The 22423-nt window shown below is 32.4% G+C and overlaps 1 pseudogene; it reads left to right on the top strand.

Annotated features, from left to right (window-relative positions):
• Window positions 1-207: 207 nt before the first annotated feature.
• LOC134240874 (uncharacterized) lies at window positions 208-2131 on the top strand (annotated as a pseudogene).
• The last annotated feature ends 20292 nt before the right edge of the window (window positions 2132-22423 follow it).

Genomic DNA, 22423 nt, shown 5'->3' on the forward strand with positions numbered 1-22423 from the left:
CTGTTGTAAAATAAATTCTCCGCGTTTAATCTTATAATCATGTAAAAAATTTTAGAACAAAAAGTCAAAAGCCCCAAGTCATTTTCTTTTGATGATATGCAGACTGTTTCGAAGTAATTGTTGATATTACTCCTCTCATATATAAGTAGTTGGACATCACCTCTATACAATGTAGAAGTTTTTTAACTGTCAATGTAATTTTTGCAGATGCTACGTCAGATGTGTTTTAAAAACTTCGTACACTTTAAAGATCATCAAGCCCTAACTTTTCAATCCGGAATAAACATTCTAGTTGGACAAAATTCATCAGGAAAGACAAGTATACTCGAACTCATTCGTCGTTGTATGACACGCCGTATTAATAATCACGTGACAAGTTCATATGACGAAAATAAAGAGGCATACCTAGTATGTGAGTTTGATATTAGTAACTTTTACGGAGAAATTCTTCACACATTTAATGACGAACCCGCCATTCAACAGTTAGGTTTATCGCCGGAACCGGAATCACTTCTCTCTATTGTTCAAAAAAGTTTTGAAGAAGACTTTATGTTTTGGAAAAAAAAAAACTGTTTGCTTCAGAAGAAACAAGAAAATAACTTTGGTAGTCGTAAGGTATCGAGTAAAAGAGGACAATATAAAATATGATGAGGAATTTACCGAGTACTTCGTTGGCGAAGTGGATGAATTATGGATGCTAAAGGATAGAAATGAATGGAAGGAAGAGGAATTTGTTGTCGTGGACCTAAAGAAATTAGACTTAAAGAAAAACACTGCTAACTGGAAACCTTTAAAATCAAATGTATGTGAAAATATTCTGGAAGCTGTGGAGAAACGATATGTTTCTACTACCGCCATGCGATCAATAAATCCCATTCAATGGAGTACATGTAGAAGCCAACACAAATCTTCGCATGAATCAGAAAGTTGCAAAGAGGCGGTGGCTAAGGCAGAAATCTTACAGACACTTCTAGACAACGAAAAGGAGGTAGACTGTCCACAGGCTGAACAATTATTCACTAAAATGATATGCCCTTTAAAATATAAATTCCGTAGAGGGGAAAATAATGATATTACTATCGAACATAAAAACGAAGACCCACCAGAAGTTAAAAAAGTGCCTCTATTAAAGACACCAGAGGGAATTATAGAAGCACAACAACTTGCTCTGCTCTTGGCTCATAAAGAATTTAAGACAGTATGCTTCGAAGAACCGGATCGAGGAATGCACCCCAAAATGATTGAACAACTTCTTCGAATTCTGTTGGAGGAGAGAAATAAAACACTTATTATTGTTACCCATAGCCCCTATTTTATAAATACTACTACTGCAAAGTTAACTCATGTATGTGTGAGAAGGAAGGACCTCGCCAATAGTAAAAGTGTTCACAGCGTACATTCACTTGCTACCACTGAAAAAGTTCACAAAATAACAGATACCGACGAACTGAAAAAAATTCTGTTCTCCTCAAGAATTCTTTGTGTAGAGGGAAAAACTGATAAAATTTTCATTGAAGCTATATTTGAATATATTGCAAGTTTCACGCCTTCCTATCTTTCGGAAGACGTCGTTCATTACATACAGGGACATTCGATAATTATTCTAAGCTCCGATACATTCAACCAAGTTACTCGTGATTTCTGTCAACAATTAAACGTTAAGTGCACAGTACTGTTAGATAGAGATGCAATACTAAAAGTAAAGAAAAATACATCATCAAATTCAAGCGCTTCCTCTGATGCAAAAATTAAAGAAATAAGGTTAACTGGAATTAGTGATACCCAAGACTTTAATGAATGGCTGGGCAAAAGTATAAAAGAGTTTCTCAGTAGTGATGTAAGATTTATCAATCTTTCAGAACATCTAGAAAAGAAGAACATTTTCATCTGGAAATATGGAGATCTAGAAGAAACTATTAAGACTGAAAAAGAATTATTTCAAAATCTGTTTGGAAATGAAATGAAAAAAACTGCAATATGTACATTTGACAGAGATCAACTCAAAGAACTAGCCAAAGAGATGTGTAAATCTTCAGAGATAGAACGGCTGTTGAAGTTCCTAAAGAGATTGTATATGCAAGACACACATAATACCGGTATCACACCATCACATTGCACTGAACCAAAGTGAAAATGCTGAAGATAACAATTGAATAGTGCTGGTTCTCAAAAATATCTTTATTAACGATACAAATCTGTGAACACAGCATAAAACACGGTCTCTAGGAATTTCGTAGGTGGGATCAGCTGATCAACTAGGTGCCAAGGAGTGAGCATCGATCCTCAAGTCACACTTGCTAGGAGCCCAATGTAATGGTCGGGTAGTAGACGAAATACCGGTATTCAACAGTCAAATGAAGTTTAAAAGTAGTCTTTATAACAATTGGTATAAAACATGTCGGCTGAAATGATAGTTAAATTTGCTTACAAGATTTTTTAAACAAACATATAATATATAAAATGCCGACTGTAAACGAGGTTTGTGGAATTCCTGAAACATCATCATCTGTCAGTGGCCAACTTAGGTTTAAGAATTTATTGTACACAGAACTAGCTCTCTGTGATAATTAAGTAAATGCAGGTGATAGCAGTATATGGAAAAGTTTTGTTAAATCTAAATTTGTTGTTAATTTGTCCTTTTCGTCTATAGACAGTAAAACAGCAAAATATGAAACATATGTGGCATATATTCTGTTGTGTATTATTTCAAGTTCATTTGGACATACTAGTATCGATAGTTGCAATATGAATGGAAGTATTTATTACTAATTGATTGAATTTCACAAGTGTTTCTTTTTCTTGTATGGGTTGTTTTTCTAGTAAAATCTGTTTTACAAAAATAAAAAAACAGGTCGGCGAATAAAGGAGCACCATGACTACCCATCAGTATTCAAAAAGTTTTTTGAAGACCTAATCCCCACCCTACATTGATATCGCAAACAAAGAACTCGGGTCTCTTTTTAAATAACAACTTCTTAATGGTAACTGTATGTAGAATCAGAGTTATTTCTCACAAAGCTACCAAAAAGTCACAACATTAAAAACACAATTTCCGAGTTCCATTTTTATTGAAGAAGCAGTTGTATACGACATCATGATAGGCCATTTTTTATCTTGAAAAATAATTATTTGAAGTTAAGAAAAATTGCTCTTTTTTATTTTATTGACTCGGTGATTTCATTTCTTTTTTAAAAAGTTCTTTTGAGTTTTTGAGAATACATATCTGATTTTCACCACTTTTTAAGATTTAGGTTTCTAGCACAGTGCGTCTAAAGCTTTTTCCTTCAGAGCAGTTGATATTTTTATAAGGAATAAGAATTGGGGATCGATAGAGCACTTTCTGACCTCGCAATATATCTTTATTTGTAAAGATTAATATAAAAGTTGGGAATCCATTATAGGTTGAGATTTCGAACTTACCAAGCTTGGCTGGAATAATGAATCTTTGAAATATTTTTAAAGATCTATTGAAAGTTGGATTTCTAGATGTAATATGCAGGATATGGAGATAACGAAGAGTATTCAACAAATGAGTATGAAAAAAGTCAGTCAACATTTGACTCAACAATAAATTGTATTTGCTGACAAGGTCATATTGTATCGACCATATAGATACATGGATCTCTGAAAGATTAAAAGACCCCAAAAATGAAGTGTACATATCCCCGAGCTTAGGTGTTCACCTTTCTTTGAAGCCCTCTTCTTGAGTATTATTGTAGGAATGTATCAGAGTAAATTTCATGGCGAGAGTAAATTTCGTGGAAATTTACATTTTACATTAAAATCCGAACCGTTCCCTGAGGCTAAACTTACCAAGCTTGGCTGGAATAATGAATCTTTGAAATATTTTTAAAGATCTATTGAAAGTTGGATTTCTAGATGTAATATGCAGGATATGGAGATAACGAAGAGTATTCAACAAATGAGTATGAAAAACGTCAGTCAACATTTGACTCAACGATAAATTGTATTTGCTGACAAGGTCATATTGTATCGACCATAGAACTTACGAAATAATGACTTTAAATGAGACTGCTGATATTCTTTTTATCAACTTGTTTGTCAATAATTTACCTCGTTTTGGAAATTGTTCATACGTAGAGCATGCTCTTGCGTATCGAATTGACTGATATATAAACTTCGTATGCTGGCGATGAAGATATATTGCTACATAAGTAAGGGAAGCTGACGATTGAAAAGTTAAAGCCATAACGTTTATCATATAGCTTGGTTGATAGATAACCATTAACGTCTTTTTCAAGTAAAATATCCAAATATGACAGATGTGTCAGACTCTGCAGTATCTTTTATCTCAAGCTCACCAGCATGTATCGTATCAACATAATAATGGAAATTACCATTATTAATTGACAATACGTCGTCGATATATCTAAATGTCGAGTTGAAAGCCACAGCAAGTGTTTTCTTCTTTTCACGCATAAGATTTTGCACAAATTCTGTTTCATATGAACACAAAAAAGGTCTGCTTTTAACGGAGCGCAATTGGTACCCATGGGAATTCCAATAGATTGTTGGAAGACCTGGATTCCATAAACCACAAAGATATTGTCAATCAGAAACTCAAGCATCTTTTTGATGTCAACTTCGGAGTACTTGTGTGTGCAATCAGAATGTGTTTAACAAAATATTTTTGCAAATGACCAAGTAAGTAAATTAACGAGTTCACTTTTATTTATTGAAAAAGCAGCTGTTAATGATATCAAAAAGCCTGATCTTTTATTTATCGTGGGGATTGGTTGTGTGTAAAGTTGAAAAGTAGGAAGTTTTTGAGTTGTTGATTTTGGTAAAATCTTATGATCTCAAACTGTCCAAAAGTTCTTTGGAATTTTTGAGTTTCCATATCTGATTCAGACCACTTCCATTTCTTGTAAAATACAATGTAATAATGAGTGTTCCAAACATAAACGATGTTGTTCCAAACGTTAGCTGCTGGAACCATACCATGTTGTTTATGGCTTAAAATCTTTCTATTTCTATCATCATCTCCGGTTTTAACGTCTGTGATAATCTTTGACAAATTATAAGATTTTGTTCAGCTCCCCCATTGGACATCCCGATCACTACAATAGCGTCCCACTTTTCAAGTTGGGATATAGATATAATGTATGTAAAACTTTCAATATAAGCACGACAGCTAAGCTTGGGTTTTGGGCCTGCATTGTACTATGGGGTATTGAACTATGAAGTATTGTACTAGTATATGAGGGACTATACTAAGAGCCAGAGGTACTGTAACATGAAGTATTGTACTATGAAGTACTGTATTATGAGGTACTGTACTATAGGGTATTTACTATGATTATTTTGTCTGCCATTGTAAAGGGGCATTATTTTAATATGATTATCAAGGACTCAATGCATTTACGAGGAATGACGAACTTATCCCCACTCTGGATTCTTAAACTTAGAAGAAAGGAGCCATCGAGTTTGAATTTATCGTAAGAATTTTATGCACGGTTTTCCTGCAAGATATCTACATTAACTTGAAGGCATATTATTCTCAGAGATATTATGTGCTTTCAATATTATAAACTGGGTCTCGAATCATCGGATCGGAATAGGGAAATGGATTTCACAATTTGGTTTTGGCTAATTTAAAATTAATTTTGAAACATTTCCATTAAAAAATCCGATGACTGAAAGAAAAGCTAAAAATTCCTCTGGCAATGCATTTTTATTTAATACCACATTCAAAATAAACTTAGGTTTCAAGCTTGTACGGTACTTTGAGTATATGAGACAGCTTAATTATCAATACATACATTTTTGCTAACTATGAAACATAATATTATACCAGATATGAGACACAATTTGAATGGACAAGCCTATTGGTAAAATGAAGTATATGTGGCCTTGAGAATTGAAAATTTGTAGTGCACCTCTCTCGAGACTCAATTATATACCCTTAACTGAAACGTTTTTCAGTCATCGCCTTTTTTGTATTAAATGTTATAATATGTATATATATATATTAAGGGGAAATGTGTGAACTCAATTGACCACATACACTCCATTATAGTAACTGTGAGGTAAAGGTTTAAATACTTGACAATCCCATTATGTCTCATTTGAAGTAGTCAATATTACCTTTCATTTTTTCCACACTTGTCTTTTTTATTTTCCTCTTTAAGTTATTATAAAATAAACTTTTGAATAGAGGTTATAAATTGTTGTCCAATTACTGATGAAGAAAAGGTTGTGTTTTACTCGATAACTCGACTTTACCAATTTAACTTTTGATGAACTAAGCAATCTACTTTCCTTTTAGTGAGTACCATTACTTGAAGATGAGAAACATCTTCATGTGAGATGCAACTATACTTGTGATTTTGTCCCGATAAGTAATTTGTTTTATTTCTACTAATTCTTTATCTTCTTATTCTTGATTTGTATCAGTTTTACATACATGAAACAGTAAAAGTGAAAGTGTATAAGAATAACATTCCCCTGTAGAAATAATGAACAAAGGAAATCAATGCCGATTCCTTATAAACCAATTTAAAGGGGCCTGTACGCAGTTGCATTGTATACAATTTAAATTGCTATTTTTATTTTAAAGAATTAACTTCAGTTAACGATATGAAATTTCATAAAATACTATAAAAATTCAATGACAACAATATTTTTAATAATATCAGTGAAATTTTAATTATCTTGAACGAGGGTTTTTTTCGTTTTCAGGACATATTTTCACCACAATTTTACTTTCAATCTCAGCCACAGTCACTTCAAGCCAGTATTTTATTAATTCAATCAACATACTTCAATAAGACATAGTTCACTTCTGTGGAACTCCAGCCTCTTTTTAAAATCAATCTAAGATTATTTGTGTGTAGAATCTGGGAAATCAGATTAATATTTTGTAACAAATTACTAGATACGATAGTTTCCGAGTTCCATATTTGTTGAAGAAGCAGTTGGTTATGATATCATAAACCTAGTTTTTTTTTTTATTTATCTGAGATAATATAAAGTTTAGAAAATTCGCTCGTTTTTACGTTTTCGAGTTCTTTTGATTTTATGTAAATCCTTGATCTGATTTTCACCACTTTAAGGTCATGCTTGAATCTTTTTCTTTAGAGGAATTGATATTTTTTTTAATTAGTGACAGGGGCTTGATAAAGCACTTTCTTAACTTTGTTATTGATAATAGTTTGTGAGAGAACTTTTTCTGAAAGTTGGAAATCAAGTGTACTTAGAGTTTTCGAACTCCATTTCTTGACTGTAATGAAAAAAATAATGAAACACAGAAAGTAATCTACATCTCTTATCCCTTAAAAGTACTTAAAAACTAAGGAAAGAAGGTTCAAATATTGTTTTTTCAACTTTCTAATAGAAATCTGTAAAATATTTCTAAAACAATCCATGTTGAGAAATTGAACTGGTATTTCTTTTCCTGTTTAGCAAAACGACTGGGACACTTTTTAACAGGATTCATAGAAATGCTCAATTTCTGTTGTCAAATAAAAGTCCCGGGCCTCCAACATTTAGTTATATGGTCTACATTTTCTTCTCTATTAACATCATCAGTAATGAAGTGTACAGCTGGAGTTAACTTGCAAGAGAAGCAGTAGCAAAAAACAAAACTTTTCATTTATGATGTACAATATATGGGTTAATTAATCAATATGTACAATATATGGGTTAATTAATCAATAAATCTAGAAACTGCAAGGATTTTTGTAATTGAAATTTTCAGAATCAACAGTTTGTTAATACATGAATCATTAGAAAACAAAGGGGTTTACTGTCGGGCTCACCTTTCTTCGCAAAATCAGAAAAATGGATGAGAAATTCCGTATGGTTGCAAGAGCCACTGAAATGGCCGTTGCGACCATAAGGAATTTCTTACCCAGTTTTCTTATTTTTCTTTATAGTATAAAGTTTTCTGGCATAAAGAAAACGCCCAGTTTTGATAACAGCATTATTCAGCCTTCAACTCGACATTTAGATATATCGACGACGTATTGTCAATTAATAATGATAATTTCCATTCCTACGTCGACACGATATATCCTGGTGAGCTTGAGATAAAAGATACCACGACACCTCTGCTTCATACTTGGATATTTTACTTGAAAAAGACACTAATGGTAATCTAACAACCAAGCTATATGATAAACGTGATGACTTTAACTTGTCTATCGTCAACTTCCCTTACTTATGCAGCAATATTCCTTCATCACCTGCATACGGTGTATATATATCTCAGTTGATTCGATACGCAAGAGCATGCTCTACGTATGAACAATTTCTTAAACGAGGTAAATTATTGACAAGCAAGTTGATGAAACAAGAATATCAACAGTCTCGTTTAAAGTAATCATTTCGTAAATTCTATGGTCGATACAATGACCTTGTCAGCAAATACAATTTATCATTAAATGAAATGCTGACTGACGTTTTTCATACCAATTGTTAGTCCATTATTTATACACTGAATTGACGACGGATTTTTTCCGTTATTTCCTGATCATGACAACGAGCACACGGCAGGTGTGACCGGTCGGCAGGGGATGCTCACTCCTCCATGGCATCTGATCCCACCTCTGATGTTTCGGAGGTCCGTGTTTGCTCTGCTTTTATTTTGTATGTTGTTTAATGGACGTTGAGATTGAATACTGTTCGTTATTTCCATATCCTTCTCAGCAAAAGAAATTTTAGGAGACAAAATGTAATTTACTTAAAGGAAGACGTTAACTCAGGTTTCAGAAGACAGAAAGGGAAATTTATAAAATATAAATTAAAACAGAATAAATTCTTACTTAATATTTAATCATTTTTGTCAATTTTTTGTTTGTTCATTTGTTCTTATCTGTAGATATTTTTGTCATCTAAGTAAAGGTATACCTTAAAAATTATACAATGCATCCAGAAAAAGACAAAACAGACACCTACTTTCAATTGCAGAAGCCAATCCCCTTAAAGGATAGATACATGGATCTCAGAAAGATTAAAAGACCCCCAAAATGAAGTGTACGTATCCCCGAGCTTAGGTGTTCACCTTTCTTTGAAGCCCCTTTCTTGAGTATTATTGTAGGAATGTATCAGAGTAAATTTCATGGCGAGAGTAAATTTCGTGGAAATTTACACTTAACATTAAAATCCGAACCGTTCCCGGAGGCTAAACAAGCAAAGTCTATAAATGAACACTCAGTAGATACCCACTCCATTAACCATACCTGTACGGTTATAATATATAACAGTTGATTTCGTATCTCAATTTATTATAGTGTTCAAATCATTGAGATCATTGAGTGAATGCCAACAGCTTAATATGATAAAGTTAGAAAGCCAATATTTATATCCTTTATAATGTATTACAGTAACTATTTCTTGTTGAAAACCAATTTTTTAAAAGATAAGGCAACACTATCTAAACATTAAGCAGTATTTCACTTTAAAATGAAAGTACATAATACGTATAATTACTAGTAACTTAAAGGTACTTTCAACTTTTCATATACTTATAGATCATAGTACTGTGTTAATCTCATGGTTTAATATTGCTTAAATGAATGAATACTTTTAAATTGTCGAGATAATATGAATATGTGCATATATTACACGGGGCAGGAGAGGCTACAACTGGGATGGAATAGCTGTGCGTCAGCGAGGACAGCAGCCAAAGACAGAGGCGGGTGGAGACAGTGTATTGGGACCTTATGTGTCTGTGGGCACGAAGAGGACAGGTGAGGTGAGGTGATATATTATATTTTTTTACTAGATCAGAATTTTTGTGGGGAGGAGGGTACTAATCATTGCTACTGACTCGCATAAAACATATACTAATGGTATTTTAACAATTAAGATGGGGAGTGCCTATGTTTTATGACAGAGTTATGAATTAATTGGCAGGTGACAGAACAGTCTTGATAGCTCAGTCGGTAGAGCGCTCCCTCCATGATCGAAGTTCGTCAGTTCGAATCTCGGCCTTGTCTGTACATTTTTCCTACGCTCGGTATTGCGTGTCCATCGGATGAATTTTTTACAAACCGATGTCTCGTGTCACAGCATGCAGGCACTGGTCAAATATCTAGCTTACATTATCAAACAAGTATATACTGACAAAACGTCAGAAATACTCAAGCTGTAGAAAGTCAAATAGGAAGTATCATTATATCCTAAAATGGTTTTAAGATGAGGGCTACATATTGAGTTCAATCCTCTGTTGAATAAACTACATGACTGTGTACATGAAACAGCATTCATATATTGAATTTTATTAGAAAAAAACATTATTAATCGTACTTAATTACTTTTTAAGATGAATTTACGTGACACACTTTCAGGAATATTTTATAGAGCATAGTAACGTTTCCCTTTCTTAATGAAATATTTTATGTAGACATTTAGTAGACATGTACTTCAAACTATATATACATTTATGTATTTTTTGCTTAATGACGTACATCTCATTCAATACATACATCAATTAAGATAGCTTGCTAAAAGTCTGTAGAAAAGTTTTTCAAAGTGAAAGGGGGGGGGGGGGGCTCCAGGCTCTAAAAAATCCACGTGACTACGGGTTCATCCATCGTTGCAAACCACGGACAAAATGTACGATCCTCTCCTACTTCGGACCGTGCCTTGAGACGATGGGGTTCATCTATCTGAGCGGCATGTCCAATGCATATTCGGTACGAACCAAAAGAAGTATATAATTTCCGGTACCAAAGCTTAATACGAGAATTTAACATTGATTTTGTGCTTTTATTTTACTGTCTCTCAAATAACACATCATTTGCAGGCCCGTGAAAAGCAATTTCAGTTGGGGGGTACAGCCATACATTTTCTGGCCATGCATTGTAGAATTTGTTAACGATGGGGTAACCTGCGTCACCTTTCAGAGTCTGCAGTGGACTCGTCCAAGGATGCTTTGTTGGCGACTGTAAAAAGTTACCTGAGATTCATACGCAAAGGAAAGCGTGAAATCTCTCTATTTCAATTTCCTTATTGATTCACCAAACATGTTGGCATACAACCATGTTACATATAAAAGACAAGTAATAAAATACATACATGCAAGTGTATGGATCAGTGAAGTCAACAATACAGAGTATAACAACTTGAAGATTAAACATAATCATTATGCAAGCAATATAGTATGAACAGTGATGAGCAAATAAATGCATTAAATAAATATACCGGTATTATAATTGTGCTTTATTTTTGGAACGCAATTCAAAACATTCATATAAAAATTCACACAGCCTTCTAGAATGAACTGCATTATCAGGATTACATAATACTTTACAATGATTTTCTTTCAATATGTTATCGTTTAAATTACAGATGTTCAAAGAACAGTACTTTTTTCGCAAATCTATATATAAGGGACAGTCATATATGAAATGTATTTCACTTTCTACAACAGTTTTACAATAGTGACAAAAACGCGATTCTTTTGGGATACAAGGTTTTGAATATCTGCCTACTTCAATTTCCAAAGGATGTGCAGAAATTCTCAGTTTTGTTAATTTAGAACGTATAGCTTTATTTATTGGATATTTTAAGTAGTCTTGTAATTCATAATTCTTTCTAATTTGACTGAAAAATAATAATTTACCACATTTGGAGAATTCAATGTTCTGGAGTTGCAAATTAACATTTTTTATGTAAAAATTCTTCAAGCAGCTGCTGAATATGTTATCAGTTATATCTAATGATGGAAGGTTAAGTTTCTTTTTTAATTTATCAATCTGACTTTGCCAATTATCCTTTACACCATTACTATATAAGTTGTCATCTTCTAAGGAAGCAGCAATAAGAATTTGATTTCTAGTGCTATTTTTATTCTTAACATTTTTTAGTCTCTTATAGTATTTAAACATTGAGATGATAGCTTTGCAACAAATAGGGACTGTTCCTAGCTCATATTTAATGGCTAAATTTGAAGCTTTTCTCTGTACACCCAAAATATCTTTAAATATCAAATGCTGCATCTTTTCAAAAGGTAGTTGATCACAATTGTTTATATTAATATTAAAGTCTGAAATCCATATTTCAGAACTATACAAAATGATAGGTTCAATAAGTGAAGTATATAATTTTAAAAGAGTTTTTACAGATAAGTTATTATGAAAAGGTAATGAGCGTTTCATTGCATAAAAAGCTTTTCTTGCACGGTCAGCTAGTTGTTCAGCTGCATACTTAAGCTTACCATTATAAGTAAAAATAATTCCTAGATATTTATATTCATGTTCAAGATGAACTATTAAATGATTATAATAAAAACAATATTGAGTTGTGTCAATTTTCTTATTTGAGAAAATCATTGCTTTAGTTTTATCAGAGTTAACAGTCAATTTTGATTTTAGGCAATATTCTGAGAGACAGTCTAATGAGTTTTGGAGACCTTCTTTTGTAGTAGAGAGGAGAATTAGGTCATCTGCAAACAATAAATGTCCAACTTCAATATTTTGTAATTCAGGAGGACTTGTGTTATAATTAATTAAGTGTGAGTAGAAGTCATCAATAAATATATTAAAAAGAATAGGGGAAAGATTATCTCCTTGTTTAACCCCGCGTGTAGCTATACAATGTTCACTATAGTAAGATTCGTCTTTACAACAATATTTAGTATTTGAGTACATATTATTTATAATATTGTAAAATTTCCCACCTATGCCCTTTTGGTATAGTTTGTGTAACATTAAAGTACGATCAACTGTATCAAAGGCTTTAGTAAAATCCACAAAACATGCATAAATGTTTTGTTTCTTCCATTTTAAATATTTATTTATAAGGGTTTTTAAAATAAATTTATTATCTGTGGTACGGTGGTTTCTTCTGAATCCAAATTGATAATTACTCAGTAGGCCATTTGTTTCCAAGTATGAGTTTAGGCGGCATTGTAAAAGTCCATTAAAGAGTTTTCCCATACAGCTTGTAACACTTAATCCTCTATAGTTCGATGGGTTACATGGGTCACCAGATTTATAAATAGAAGTTATTTGTACCAAATTCCAGGCTTCAGGTATTTTTCCAGTAAGAAGAATTTTATTAAAGAGCTTTGTCAATATATTTAGAAGTGTACTTGAGCCACTTTTAATAAACTCGTTGAGAATTAGATCTTGTCCAGGTGATTTACCATTTTTTAGACTTTTAATGCCAAGTTTGACTTCACTGCATGTGAAAGGATAGTCAAGGGGAGTAAGTTTCTGAATTTCAGATTTATCTACATATTCACAGGAGTTACTGCCCTTAGAGCACAATAAGTTTTGATAGTGATTCATAAATGCTTGAAGTCCTGGATTGGAAGAATTTGAGTTTTGTTTAATTTTATTTTTGTTTAGGACCTTCCAAAAATCTTTTGAATTGTTCTGATTTAGATTGTCGATATTGTCAGTTACTGTCTTATAAAATTCATGTTTTGATTTCTTTTTCATTCTGTTAAATTCCCGTTTAGCATTTGCGAAAGCCTGTAATAAATTACAATCTTTAGGGTTTATTTGAATTCTTCTTCCAAGTTTGCGGACTTCTCTTTTTAGTAGAGATATATCATTAGACATCCAAGGTTTAGGTTTTCTCTTGTTTATTTTTCGATTATGTATTGGTGGTTTAAAGAAAAGGGTTTTAGATGCAGCTGCTAAATATATTTTAGTTAAGTTATTGTTAATATCATCAATACTTATGTCTTTTTCATTTAGACTATTATCAAGTTGAATTAGGCTGTTTGTGCTCTCTACATCAACAAGGGCTGTTTGGTAAGCAAGTTTACATTGATTAGACCAAATGTACTGTCCTTTCAATGGGGTAGATCTACATTCAATATATGATTCACATGTAACTGGGCAATTAAAAGCCCCACACTTAAAACTAGTGCAAATAATGCTATGATCAGACAATTCTGAAGGTGGTAAAACATTGAAATACAGTATATTATGTAAAACATGGCTGGTAGCCAACATGTAATCAACACAACTAGAACCATTAAAATTATAAAATGTACAATAACTAAGTGAATCACCAAGGAATCTTCCATTAAGAATTCTAAGGTTTAAAGTTTTGCACAGGGTAGATAAAAGTTCACCATGTAGATTGGTTTGATTGTCAGAATTATTGCGTGGCAAAATAGAGTCGGGTGAGTAGTCTAGAGGCACAGGGCAGTCAGAAAAAGTTTCATTTATAGAATCATGTGGAATAAAATCAAGTAGATGTCCAGTGCGTGCATTGAAGTCTCCGCTTATTAATACTTCTCCAAGTGACTGAAAATGCGAAACTTCAGTGGTAATTTGAGAAAAAATATTTTCAGATATATCTTTTGATTTGTATGGTTTAACATAACAAAAACACAAGTAGAGTGTTTGTGTCCTACAGTTTGGAATAATAACATTTTCTACTTTTATCCATAAAGGGTTATCAGATTCTTTTTCTTTAGTAAAATGTTTATAAATTTCTTTTTTAACAAATACCATAAGACCTCCAGATTTTCTGCCCTTCTTTTTGACCTTTTTAGCATTGAGTACAAAGGGAGAAGCAAATCCAGGAAGATTGCGTGGTGAATCCTGCATGGTTTCAGAAAAACAAACAACATCAAAATTATGATATAAAGAACTAAAAAAATCAATATTATCATCAAGTTTTGATTTACTAAAACTATGTATGTTCCAGTATGCAATATTAAGCATTACGTAATATATTGGAACTACTGACTAGACTTGTTATGTAATCATAATTATACATTTAAGTAAAAATAATATGTTGTATATATGCAGTGTGAATTCTTAACTCTGACTAGTCTAATAGAATTTAACAATAAAATGTTGACATAAGTTTTGCTTGACCTTGTTATTTGTACTGTAAAAATTCAAACTTCATACAGGAAAATTTTCAAAATATAAGTGAACATTTTTACACTAATTCTGCGAGTCTTTGGATCAAATCACGGAATTCCCTCTGGTGTCGTTGGGAGTTTCCGAAATCCTTACGTGGAGGAGGAGGACCCATGTATTTCCAATTCCCCTGGTTGTTAAATTTTCTTGTATTGGCATTCTGATTGTAACTTGTGTACGGTTTTAGTCCAATTTCAGGATTGAGGTGGAGTTTCAAGGCTCTGACAAGGGCGGCTTTTCCTTTTTGGTTTAGGTGTACTTTGTCGCGTGCATATAGGTCAAGTCTTCCTCCATGAATGTTATCAGATTTTATAATACACACATTTTGGAACTTCTCCGTCAGCTTTACAAGTTCAGTATTGTAGTTACGTACTCTTTGGTTAAATTTTGTGTCATGTACTCTTTCAAAGGCTTTGAATAAGTGAACACGAACATCGGGTGAGATGTTTTGTAACATTCGGTTCATATCCTCTAAAACTACTGGTGTAGGTTTGTTGACTAGATCATTGCATCCCACTCCAATTATAATATGATTTGGTGAGTACTGAAGTTGATTCAGGTGCTCAGATACACTATCAATGTTTTTCTTTCCTTGGCCAAGAACAGTGATACTTATTTTTTGATGTTTGTAAATTTTTTCTGCAACAAGTCCGTTTCCATGTGAATCAAAAATGATTTCAATATTATTTTCTTTTGTCTTGGTTATGGACTTCGGTGTTGTGTCATCCTGTTGTAGTTGGGCAAATCTGTTTTGCGTACTTATTGCTACTTCATAGTTTCCATCTGTATCATTTGTCTATAGAAACTGTTGCGGCTGCGACGCTTCACTCATTGTTCATTCGCCATAGAAAATAATCCGCTATTTAACACTTAATATCTTTGAATATACAGACGTTTTCAAGATAAGCTTCATTTTTGCTTCTAGAAATATTTTTATCTACAAAAATAATATATTTTTGTAGCTTTAAACTGAGTAATTCGATGACCTAGCATCGTTTAAGATAACTCAAGCCCCTCTAGGGCTTGAGTAAAAATGAAGTGCTACCAGATCTTGTTGAAGGCACCCCTCCATTATACACAAGCCGTAGATATGCACACCATTAGAGCATATAACTACGTAACTCGGTATTATACATTTACAACGTATATATAACTATATACAGTGTAGCACAATGTATGGATATACGACTTATTTTATCGTAATTTGCATACATCAACGAAGTGCCAAATTCGACATTGAAGAGTCTGAATAAACCACTCATTATATCCCTGCTGGCACCTGTTTTCCAGACTTACAGAAATGTGATTTGTCAACAAGCAAATAGTACTCCAATCCAACTCTCCAACAAATTTATTTATAAACGACAAATTATTCGAATGAGTTGTGACTCGGGTTTTATTATTTTAAAGCGTTTTATTTTTTTTGATTGCTTTGTTAATTGTAACTAGAATGTATTTATACGAGATAGAATTCGTATCATGTGGTTTCTTGATTGATTAAAAAATCGTAATTGTTTTTCATCTTGAAAAGAATGCAGTTTAAACGTTTTTGTTGTAAAAAGAACGTCCGATAACCTAACCCAAAAACTTCTACTGGAGGATAAAGTTTATTGAATATTCTGCTTTTCCTTTTCCTTGCCTTTTAGGGATATATCTGTTTAAAAGAATTTGCTACATAAAAATAAATCTTAAAAAACTTTTTAAAAAAAATTAAATTGATTTTCTTTTTCTTAATATCAGGATGTCTTTTTTGAAATACATCAAATTAGCTGCTACATTAATATTATTTGTAAGTAAAGTCAGTGGCAAATGAAATTCTCCAAACATTCCTCAATAATGGAATTACTTACAATTGGCAACACCTAAATAGGTAATACTAAGATTTTTTAAAATTAGCTCAAATTCTGATAGACATTATTTTTTGTTCATTCAGTATATTAGTTTGCCTTTTAATATTTTGCACAATGAAAATCGAGCCTATGGAAAGCATTAAATTGCGTCACGAACAATTACTTTTCTGTGTATTTAATAATCATGTCACCAGGTTTAACTATCAACAATGAAGATCACTCACGCACGAATTTGGGATATTCGATCTTTTTTATACAATAGTAAACTGGTTTTAATTATGCTTTACATCCTGTATACGTATTTGTAATTATGTTATCTGATGTCATATGACTTAGGGAATAAATAAACAAACAAACAAACAAACAAACATCAAGTATGCTGATATATTCCTTAATGTTATTTCACAGGCATTTTATTTTATTCAATACTTTTATATATTATAATAAAAAGATAAATAAGCGTTCATACAAATATATTTTTTTTAAATTCATCACAACAGTATTTTAAATAGACCTTACAGTTTAATATATACACAGTTAAATATCATTGAAATGAGTAAACTATATGATTATTAATTAATAAACATTTTTTTTTAGCTTTGGGTTCACTTTTATTATAATTGTTCAATAAATACCATTGGTCATCAACATCGTTAAAGTCTTTTATTTTGCCAAAAATCTGACAATGAAATTTTTATTGAATTAGGTATATTAGATGTATAATTATACATGCTGTTGTTTTTATTAAATACCTTTTTACACGTTCCGAGGGTTTGTATGCTTTATTTGGCATCACTTTGTTCAATAAATACGCGTTTTAACATTTCATATGAGTTGTTCTTTTTAGAGCACACTGCCTTATATTTATAAAATTAATGTTATTGATTCTTTTGCAATCATCATTCGTTTGTTTTCAAATTCCTACAATTAATAAACACGAAGACCCACCTGAGGTTAAAGATGCAAAAAAAAAATTAAAGAGGGGCAGCAGCGAGCGCTTTTCATTCGCTCATACAGAATTTAAGACATCATGCTTCGAAGAACCGGATCGAGGAATGCACCAAATTAAAATGATTCCAGGAACAACTACTTTTAATTCTGTTGGAGGAGAGAATAGAATTGTTATTGTTACCTCTTTGAAAATATACAGACCTAAAAGAAGCAATTAAGTCTGTTGTTCCCCCAAAAGACTACTAGTATTTTTTACAAAAGTTGTTTTATAATGAGGTGGGGAAAAATGACAAATGTACTTTTGACAGAGATCAACTCAAAGAGCTAGCCAAAGTGATGTGTAAATCTAAAGAAATAGAACGGCTGCTGAAGTTCCTAAACGAATTATATTTGCGAGATCAGACACATACAATACTATATTATCAATATGATTCATATCTGATAAGAATGAAAAAGTTAAGATAACGAGGTTTTAGAATTCTTGAAACATCAACATCTGTCAGTAGCTTACCTTGGTTCAAAATCGTACTCAGAACAAACTCTTTGTGATACATAAACAATATATATGTTTGTTGTAGCGGAATATTACCCAAATAAATAAATATAACGATGGAAAAGCTGGTTATCTTGATTGTCTTACAATTTAGTTGTTAACTGGACCTTATCGTCTATAGAAATGAGAACTTTCATATATGAGACAAATGTGACAGATATTCATTTTGTGTCTTTTATTTCAAGTTCATCGAGATATATCAAGTTGCATATGAATTTAGATAACTATTGCTAACTGATAAAACGCCGTCGATATGTCTATATGTCGCATGGCTCTCTTCTAGATGAAACATATGGAAATAGCGAACAGTATTCAAGACCAGAAGTCCATAAAACAATACAAAATGGGAGCAGAGCAAACACGGACCTCTAAAACATCAGAGGTGGGATCAGGTGCCATGGAGGAGTGAGCATCCCCTGCCGACCAGTCACACCGCCGTGTGCGCCTTGTCATGATCGGGAAATAACAAAAAATCCGCCCTTAATTCAGTGTATAAATAATAGACTAACAATTAGTATGATAAACGTCACTCTGCATTTGATTCAATGATAAATTGTATTTGTTGACAAGGTCATTGTATCGACCATAGAATAGAATAGAACGAAATGACGACTTTAAACGAGACCTGAAATTTTGGTTTCATCATCTTATGTGTCAATAATTTACCTCATTTTAGAATTTGTTCATACGTAGAACGTGCTCTTGCGTATCGAATCAACTGAGATACATAAACTCCGTATGCAGGTGATGAATGTATATTGCTGCATAAGTGAGGGAAGTTGACGATTGTAAAGTTAAAGTCATTCCGTTTATCATAGAGCTTGGTTGTAAGATTACCGTCAGCGTCTTTTTCAAGTAAAATACCCAAATATGAAACAGATGTGTCAGACTTTGTGGTATCTTTTATCTCAAGCTCATCGGGATATAATATATATCTTATCGACATAAGAATGGAAATAACCATTGCTAATTGACAATACGTCGTCGATATATCTAAATGTCGAGTCGAAGGACACAAGTTTTCCTCTTTTTACGTATAAGCTTTTGCACAAATTCTGCTTCATACGAATACAAAAATAGGTCTACTAAAAACCGTGAGCAATGGGTACTCGTGGAAATCCCAATAGATTGCTTAAAGACCTGGTCTCCAAAAACCACATAGATATTGTCAATCAGAAACGAGTTCCATTTTTATTGCAAAAAGCAGATGTCAATGAAATCAGCCTAGCTGGACTTTAATTATCGTGCGGAATGGTTGTGTATAAAGTTGAAAAGTTTTAAGCCATTGGTTTTGGTAAAATATTTTGTAATTTCAAATTGTCCAAAAGTTCCTTTGAATTTTTAAGTATTCACATCTGAATTACACCATTTTTTGAATATATCGTTGCACAGTACTCTTGAAGTTTCTCCTTTATTATTGTTAATATCTTAATGGGAAGCTCGAGTAAAGAAAGAGACTTTGTTGAGCATTTACTGGAACCCGCTATGTAGCTAGCTCTTGTATAAAATAAGTTTTTTTAATAAATTTTTTTAAACACATCAGGTCGGCCCATAAAGGAGCACAATGAGTGCCCATTGGAATTTTTTAAAAAAGTTTTGGAAGACCTAATACCCGAGGCCTACATTGATGTTGCCATGAAGATCTTCAGCATCTTTTTAAATATCAATTTTAGAATAATTGCATGTAGAATCGAAGTGATTTTTCACAAATTAATTTTGTCGATGACAAATTACCAGATACAAAAATTTCTGAGTTCCATTTTTATTGAGGAAGAGTTGTTTATGATATCATAAGCTAAGTTTTTTTAATTATCGGTAATTTAAATTTATTTATTGATTTAAATTTTAGAAAATTCGTTCGTTTTTATGTTATAATTGACTCTTTAAAAACTTGGTGATTTCATTAAAAAAATAGTTCTCGAAATTTCTGAGAATACATGTACAGTGTACATATCTGATTTTCACCACTTTCAGATTATGTTATCATATTAGCAAAGTACGAGGGCTGGTAAATAAATAATGTCTTGACCTCTATGACATACAACACTGATATCATATGACACTAAAATTAACTTTCTCTTATGAAATGAATCTTTAATGAATTGATTACAGTTTATGTGACCACTTTTCATCGCATAGTTTCATTGTGAGAAGCTGGAAAACAAGGGCTATTCGAGACACTGCATTAAAAATGAATGGTAGAGAATCAGTAAAGTTAAGTGAAATTAAACGCTTCATTAAACTGTTGTAAAATTTGTTAAGAACCCAAAAGAAATATTCACTGAAATTTGTGAAATTTACAGGAACCAATGTCTGTTTTACAGATACATGAGCAGGTGGGTTTCAATGAACAAAAATAATATAATGGGCATCAAAAAAGGGTACCCACCAAGGACTTGCAACAACCAATGTACTGTTTGCCAAAATTCAACAAATTATCAGTGATGATGTTTGATTGACTTTAAAACACTTATAGTTTGATAAGTATGAATTTGGGGGTAGTTCACATTGTTTTAAAGAAACATTTAAAAGTAAAAAAAAAATTGGTACCCAATGGTCACCCTATGTTTTAAAAACTGAGTGAAAACGACAGCGTGTAAGAATATGTACACAATAATTTTTACAGAAATTGTAGTTTTCAATCTTTGTCTGAAATTCAAACAGATAATGAAACTTGAATCTATTGCTTTAAACCTCAAAACAAATTAACAATAAGATGCACTTGACAAAACCAGCATAGATCTCAGAAGAGCAAAGAATTGCATAAGTTCAAAGACAGTTTATATGCCTTTTTCTCAAATATAAGTGGTCTTGTTTAAATTCTTATTTGGGGAGGCAGTTCAATTTCTGGATGAATCTAGAAAGCTAATTTTTTTGCCAAAAAATCGAAAGGTTTATGAGAGGAAGGAACCAGAATCAGGAATTCAATACATTTAATTTCTTCATGACAACGTCCAAACCAACACGTCCTGAAGAGAAGAGGAGTTTGGGGATAAACAGAGCGTCAATGTTTTGTCACACCACCAATATTCGACAGATCTTTCACCCTTTGACTTGTTTCATTTTCCAAACTTGAAAAAAAACTTTCAGAAAGAAAAAACAAGTCCATGAAATCGTAGGATCTGCCATATTCCAGTATACGAAGGGTCACACACAAAGATGTGTTCTAAAAACAATCAGAAATTAGATAAAATGTTTCGGGCATTGATTACGTTTTAATTTAAAGAGAATATTCAAGTGAAATCATTAAAACTAAATCATTGAAAAGCTTTTTGTTTCTTTCAGAGCACCAAGGACATTATTTATTGAACAGCCCTCGTACGTCTAAAACTTTTCCTTTAGAAAAGTTGAATTTTTTGTAAGAAGTAAGAATTGGGGGTTGAATATAGCACTTTCTGGACCTCACAATGTATCTTTGATTGTATGATTCATATGCAAGTCGGGAATCTTATGTGTAGTAATAGGTTGAGATATCGAACTTACTGTATTTTTGGCTGGAATAATAAAACTATCGAAACAATGAAATATAATTTTTGAAAATCTATTGACAGATGGATTTCTTGATGTAGAATTAAAACCAAGTGCCAAATGAAAGACCGGAGCCCTGCTCAACAGAGTTAGCGCTCGCAAACTTTTCAGTTGGAGGTATAAGGAATATTGGCGGGCGCTCGCCAACGTTTGCTGTGTTGAACAGGCCCTTGGTCGATATTCTCAACTAAATTAGCATCACTACTAACGAAGTGTCCAGTTGAAGTTTAGTTGAAAGAAGAGGAAGAGCAAATGATCTTGTTTTCGGTGTACATGTGCAATAAATCTAGGAACTGCAATGTTTTTAAATTTTCATATTACACTGTACTTATATATTCACTGGTTCTATTTCTTTGATTGTAAATTGAAATGCAAGGTACCAATTAACAAGTTGAATCAAAGTTATATGTAACATTTTATGGCTAAAAAGAGTCTGCTGAGCAACATCAGCTTAATTATGTTCTGTAGTTGGTAATCCATGAATTGACCACTTTTATTCTTCTTCAATGTTGACTGTATCAACATCAAGCTGCAGAACTGTAGCGTTTTGTTTTGGCTTAGACTTTGGCCATATTATTGAAATATTCTTTTACTAACAGGTACATCTTATTCACCTCCTAACCATTTATAGTCGTCTCTACAGTTTAGAATTGTTTGCCACCCGACAACAAATCTTATCAAGC

The sequence above is a fragment of the Saccostrea cucullata genome, unplaced genomic scaffold, assembly GCF_032062105.1.
Source record: "Saccostrea cucullata isolate Sc308-1 unplaced genomic scaffold, CSIRO_AGI_Scuc_v1 ctg247, whole genome shotgun sequence".
Taxonomy (NCBI): domain Eukaryota; kingdom Metazoa; phylum Mollusca; class Bivalvia; order Ostreida; family Ostreidae; genus Saccostrea; species Saccostrea cuccullata.